The following is a 6,954-nucleotide window of genomic DNA, read 5'->3' as shown; positions in this document are numbered from 1 at the left end:
TGAGACCAGCTCGAGGGCCGGGACCCGAGGACGTAGAGTTTCGACATCTAACCAAGCTTGCGCGTTAAAGGGGGGGTACCTGAGCATCACGACTCAGGGCTCCTACCGGCTCTCCAGCCCTCACCCTCTAGCCTTGTCCACGGCATCACGACCTAGCATACCAGCAACGGCTGAGACCAGCTCGAGGGCCGGGACCCAAGGACGTAGAGTTTCGACATCTAACCAAATTTGCAGGAACACATCCCAAGATAAGGCCCAGTGCCAGGCGCAACCCGCCTTGAGGTAGGGCCCCGTGAGTCCCGCGGTGGCTCACGGGTGCCCAGATACACCTCGTCAGGCCCTACGGTGCCAGCCACGTGTCAGGGCGGGGCTGTACATGCCCCGGGGGCTCCTCCCGGAGGGGAGCCCCGTCCCACGCACCAGCGGAAGCACCATGCTCCGCGCTGGCTGACGACACTGCCGAGGAGCGGCTATGCCCGTACACATACGGAAGCGCTATGCTCCGCGCTGGTGATAAACAACTAAGGGTGGCCCCCGGGCCGCAGCAACCTCAGGGAGCCCAGAGCTCGGTGTCTAGCCTCATCGCAACGCCTCCCCTCGGGAGTGCCGCGCGTGGGGGCTGGGCATGGGGGGCTGCACCTGGGTCACGCCCAGACGCATGCCACCCAGCCAGGCCCCCCGGGCCTGGTTCGTCGCACGTCCCTCCCCGAGTGGAGCCAAGGTACGAAGGCCGTTTGAACGTCAAGGGGGCCTCCTAAGAATCGCGACTCAGGAGCCTAACTGGTCACGTAGCCCCTCCCTCCTTAGTTCCGAAAGGCTAACGGCGGTTGAGGTATGCGCGGGCCGGGCTCTGCAGACGTAGAACGAAAGATCCACCCACATCTCACCTCCCTAAGGAGTCACCCCCACATCTCACCTCCCTACTTGCTGTTCGAGCGCCAAGGGGGACTCCTGAGCATTGCGACTCAGGAGCCTAACTTGTCACGGAGCCCCTCACTCCTTGGTCCCGTCCTGGTTTCCGGTCGGGGCTAACGGCGGTTGACGTATGCACGGGGCCGGGCTCTGCCAGCGTAGAACATAAGCAAGTAGGAAGGAATAGCGCAAATTTCAAGGAATTCAAAAGCAAATATTACAGTCCATACTGTTATCACAATACCAAATGCAAGTTTTAACGCCTCCCCGAGGAATGGTACATGTGCAGGAATTAAAAGCAGGACGGGAGCCACAACGGAGTTACTTGTCAGCGGTGGAGCTGCGCGGAGAGGGTTCGCCTCGTGGAGCTGCAGGCTTGGCAGTGCCCCGCTTCGGCTTGTGCTGAAGGCCCGGAACTTCCCCAGCAGAACCTCCGCGCGACCCTTCACGGCCTCAGCAGCGGTAGCGGCAAGCTCGCCGCTCGCTGGCTCCAGCAGGCTGTCAAGGTCGACGTTGGGGTCGCGAAGATAGATGTGGGTAAGGACCCGCGTCAGCGCTGCAGAAGACAAGACGCGCGCCTCGGCCTCAGCCGTAGGGCCAAGGCCAAGGGTGACATCTTCAAGAGCACGAACCAGGAAGGGAAGCAGCTTGGCGGGGCCGTCCTCGGCGCCGGCCAGCGGGCTCTCCAAGCCGCTCTCATAAAGCGTCTTCAGCGAAGTGCGAGCCTTCTCCTCCATCTCCGCGAAGGCCATGTGATCCTCGGCAAGAACTCGTGCCTTGCCGTCCAGCTCGACCTTCCTCGCCTCCAACTCTTGCTCCAGCGCGCCTAAGCGGTCACGGCGCTTCTTGAGCTTGGCGTCCCGGTCCTTGACGGCCGCCTCGCCAGCCTTCATGCCTTCCTCCTGCTCTTGGTGAAGGCGGGTCTCCTCGGCGAGCTGGTCCCGCAGGCCCTGCAGCTCGCTCTCCAGCGCCTTGCAGCGACCTCGAACATTAGCCACCTCCCCCAAGGCAGCGTCGCGAGCAGCCTTCGCCCCAAGGGTGGCCTGCTTCTCCTCGTCGCAAGCCGTCGAGGCCTGGACCAGCACCGCCCGAATCGAAGCGTCGGAGCGAATCCAGCCGGAAGCCAGCTCCAAGCGCCCGACCACTAAATGAGGGTCGGTGCCCAGAAGATCCTGCCGCAGACGGTCCAGTTCGGCAGCAGCACGATCCAGAACAGTAGGAGGAGTCGGAGAAACAGCAGTCAGTGGAGTAGGAGGGGAAGACGGAAGCGTGACCACAATATCCTAAGGTCGAGCCTGCTGCGCCCCAACGGCTGCGGTGGCGGCATCAGGCAAGGGCACCTCGGGAGTCGCTTGGGCCGTGGGGGCTGAGCTCGCCCCAACCGGCTCAGCCAGACCTCGTGAGGACGCCCGGGCAGGAGAGGCCCGTGCGTCACGGTCACCTTCTTTCGCGGGCAGAGGCGCTGCCCCGGATGGAACCTCAGGAGCTCCCTTCAGCTTCTTCGCCGTGGGTGCCAGCCTAGCCGGGAGATACGAATGTCAAGCCTCAGCAACAGAACAAGAAATAAGACAGGAATCAAGCACTTACGAGTCGTCGCTCGCAAGCTCGAGCAGCCTCCAGCCGTACTTGAAGCCCAAGAGCCGGCTGCAAGGATCAGCCTCAGGAGCTCGGAAGCAGGAGGCGCATCCGCTGATCGCCTTGGGGCCGGGGCAGACCCGCGGGGGATCAGCCCGGTCCTGTCCTTCTTCGAGCCCTCGACTCTCCGTCGGTCGCCTCGGAGTTAGGCCCTTTTTCCTGCTCCCCTCCCTCCTTCTCTTCGCTAGAGTCGCCGGAGGACACGTCCACCGGGTCCTCGGGAGCCTCCGCGGGCACGGGCCCGTCCCCGTTGAAGACAGGCATGGACTCCACCACTTGCTCCCAGTCCTCGCGGAGGAACAGGGGGGTAGGAGCGCCCTCCAACCTCGCCACGTCGCCCCCGACCAAAGACTGGAGAACCGCAACCAGATCCTCGTCGGCTAAGACCGCGGGGCTCGGGTGGGGCCTCCACATCGGAAGTGGGTACTGATGAAGCGGAGCCAGCTGGTGCTCCAGCAATTCCCTCAGCAGCGATGCGCCAGTCAGCTTCGCCGCCGCCATGCTGGCCGGCCTCAGATCCGCGTCCATCTTCTCCAACACCAGCCTCGCGCGGGGGTCCACAAGCTCCACTCGAGACCAGTCGTCGGAGCTTGAGGGGTGCCTCGTGGGCAAGATCAACCGAGGGTGAATGCGCCCAGCATCTACCAAGACCCACTTACTCCTGAAGCCCTCAATCCTCTTCCCGGGGTTCGAAATGGCGATGGAGCTACCGTACGCGACGAAGCTCGCGCACGCAGAGACAGGACCACAAGAGGTCCGGAGGGAGTAGTGACGCAGCAAGGCCACTAAGGGCTTCACCCCTACGCGAGCCTCACAATAGTAGGCGAAGATTGCCAGAAGAAGGATAAAGTTGGGGTGGAGATGCAGAGCTTGTAGCTTGTAATGGCGGAGGACAGAGAAGAAGAACTCAGAAAAGGGAGGCACCAGACCGGCAACAATGGCGCTCACAAAGAGCGGATAGAAGGTGCTCCCTTGGCCCTCAGGGAGGGCAGAGCCGTCCTTGAACACCTTCGCCCCGTCGATGCCCTGCGCCGCCGCCATCTGGCGCACCCGGGCAAGGCTCGCCTCCGACACGTTCGGCAAGTCCAAGGCAGACGAATACCAAGCTCCGGCCGGGGCCTGGCGAGGCGCCATGTCTTGCTAGGGCGCACGGACAGAGTAGATCTGAAGATTTCGGAGGAAGGAAGGAGAGGCGCAAGAAAGGGGATCTGAGCAGCAACCGGAGAAAGCAAAGGAGGCAAAGCCTAGATAGATGCCGCTCCTTTATCAACTCGCACGGTTGCTGAGGCGCCCACGTCCAATCAACCGCCACGCGGCGCCTAAGGCCGCAGGCTATTAGGGCCCGTGGCGCTTCGCACTTGCCCTTTCGCCTCTCCGCTCGGCCAAGTCCGGGCGCGCCTTGGGCCCGGGGGCTACTGTCGGCATTCTAGGAACGGGGATCCCTAGACTTGCCTGCCTGCAACCTGCGGCGTGGCTCAAAGGGGGCGCCAGCACGGCCCATCTTCATCAACACAAGCTCAAGACCCTCGCGAGGGGCCAAGCGTCGCGGGGCGGACGACAAGGAGCTTCTTCAGGCACGGCCTCATTAGGCTGGCTCACGAGGAGGCGGAGAGTTCAAGGCGGGGTACCTCACGAGGTGCCCATGACGCAAGCCATGACGACCAAGGGCGCCAGTCGGGCACCAGCCCACGCAGTGTCCTCCTTTCCTCTTTGGTGCAAAGGGAGCAAGCGCAGGCGAGAGCATCAAGCAAAGGCACCCATTTCGGTGCAACAAGACCAAGACCAGCCCAACGACAGGAAGGAAGTCATTGTGGAGCCCAAGCAGGCATCATCACCAGAGCCTTTGGCAGGCGAGGACCAACTTTAGTCAGGATAAGTGTACCCGATGTTCCCCTTCAAAATGGCCAATTGTTGGCGCCCTTCCCGCTCAATATTTGGGAAGAGGCCCAGGGCCTTTGCCTATAAATAGGACTAGCCACCCCCAGGGTAGAGGCATCTGAATCAAGAGGGAGAGAGAGTGAGAAGGGCGGCTGAACTCCTCCTAGCAGTTCATCGTCCCAGCCAAGAACAGACCCTTGCAAGGCTGTTCTTCCTTGTATTGTTCATCATCAGCCCAAGAGGCAATCCACCACACCACACACTGGAGTAGGGTATTACACCACAATGGTGGCCTGAACCAGTATAAACTCTGTGTCTCTTGTGTTGTTCCTTCCGTAGTTTAGATCCTAGCGAGTCGGCGAGGAGCAGGTAGGTAGAGGGCGAAATCTCCGCACGCACCCTAGTGTTCGAACCTCAAGGGTCTACTGGAACCCGAAATCCGACAGAATCATCGAGTGGAGTTGGATCAGAAATGCAGGATGCAAATGGAAAAAAATTTGCTCAGTTGTGAAATCGGTAACAGTGAGTCTTTTTCTTTGGTGACACCGAGTTGTTTCGGTTTAGACGATAAGAAAAGATCGGTGAGGCCGAGTTCAACACGGAGAAAAATTTGTCATCTCAGCTCACTAGGAAAAAAAGGATCTCACAAGGATTTCCAGGGAATTAACTAAGGGATTTGCAATGAATTAAATGCAGGGAGTGCAGAAAAAAAATCTAGATGAAGTTTTTTTTTGAAAGGGGAAACAAACATGCAAGTGACAAATGCAAAAACACAGAGAAACACTAGAGAACTTCATCTAGAATTGGTCGGCCACAAAGTCACCTATGTTAGAGTATATTGCCTTAGGAGTCAAGTGAAGGCACTTGATCATAGGTCATACTCATCGTTTAAGCTCAAAATGGGGTTGCCATTTTTCGTTTAGGCATTTTGATGTATTCACATCTTGTTGAGCTGCTTTGACCCATGTCTTGGGGGTAAAGCTTCTCTAAGATGGAATGACATACCTTGGTGGTGGTGTTGATATTGATCATGTAGTTGAACTTGTGTAGGATGCTCAAGGTTAATGTAGTTCATCAAGAGTTGGGAGCACCACTTGTAATTTGAGTTCATCTTCCTACATGGGTTAGCTTTGCAAGGAAGAGCACTTATTATCCAAAATGACAATCATGAAGTTTGATACCAAATGAAATTTGATATATAGAAATTGTCAAAGGATATATTGAAAGGATCCATTCTTCCTTGTCTTTAACCGCCATATTGTAGAGACTTGGCAATGTAGAGATTGCTTAAGGTGTGAGTGAGTTGCAATCTCATAGAATTGGGCTTATCCAAGTACCTATAAGGGTTAGAGAGCATGCAAGGGTACAAGTATATCCAAGACATATGATCGTCATCATAAGAGAAATATCAAGGATTAGTCATAGAAAGGCTCATGCCTTGCATGCATCCAAATGGAGTTTCTACTCCAAGTTTGAGGCATCAATGATGTTCAATTCACCTCTCAAACGGCAAAATACTTTCTCATCAAGCGGTTTGGTGAATATCCGCCAATTGCTTATCAGTATAAACATGTTCAAGATTGATATCTCCCTTAGCAACATGATCTCGAATGAAATGATGACGAACTTCAATATGCTTAGTTCGAGAATGTTGCATGGGATTATGAGCAATATTTATAGCACTTTCATTGTCACAAAGCAATGGAACATGTTTCACATATATGCCATAATCTTAAGAGTTTGAGTCATCCAAAGTAATTGAGCACAACATGAACCGATGGCTATGTATTCCTCTTCGGCCGTGGATAAGGATGCCAAGTTTTGTTTCTTGGAGGACCAATACACAAGAGATCTACCAAGAAATCGACAAGTACCCGAAGTGGACTTTCTATCAACCTTGTCACCGGCATAGTCCGGATCGGAGTAGCCAACAAGATCAAAAGAAGACCTCTTAGGATACCAAATGCCAAAGTTTGATGTGTGAATTAAGTATGTCACTATCCTTTTCACAGCCTTAAGATGACATTCTTTGGGGGTTGCTTGATATCATGCATACATGCACACACTTAGCATAATATTGGGACGGGAGGCACATAGATATAAGAATGAACCAATCATAGAGCGGTAAACCTTTTGGTCAACCGGTTTGCCATCCTTTGTCAAGTAAGGATGTCCACTAGTAGGCATGGGTGTACTCATACCTTTGCATTCTTGCATGTTGAACTTCTTGAATAAGTCCTTGGTGTACTTTGTTTGAGAGACCAAGGTACCCTCCTTAGTTTGCTTGATTTGCAAACCAAGAATGAACTTGAGCTCACTCATCATAGACATCTCAAACTTCTCTGGCATTAGCCTTCCAAACTTTTCACTAAAATGAGGGTTAGTCGAACCAAATATGATATCATCCACATAAATTTGGCACACAAATAATTCACCATTAACCCTCTTACTAAAAAGAGTAGAATCAATTTTCCAATCTCAAAGCCCTTTTCAATGAGGAACTTAGTCAAGAATTTATAGCATGCTCTA

The sequence above is a fragment of the Triticum dicoccoides genome, chromosome 6B (genome assembly GCF_002162155.2).
Source record: "Triticum dicoccoides isolate Atlit2015 ecotype Zavitan chromosome 6B, WEW_v2.0, whole genome shotgun sequence".
Taxonomy (NCBI): domain Eukaryota; kingdom Viridiplantae; phylum Streptophyta; class Magnoliopsida; order Poales; family Poaceae; genus Triticum; species Triticum dicoccoides.
This window is presented reverse-complemented; position numbering follows the sequence as displayed.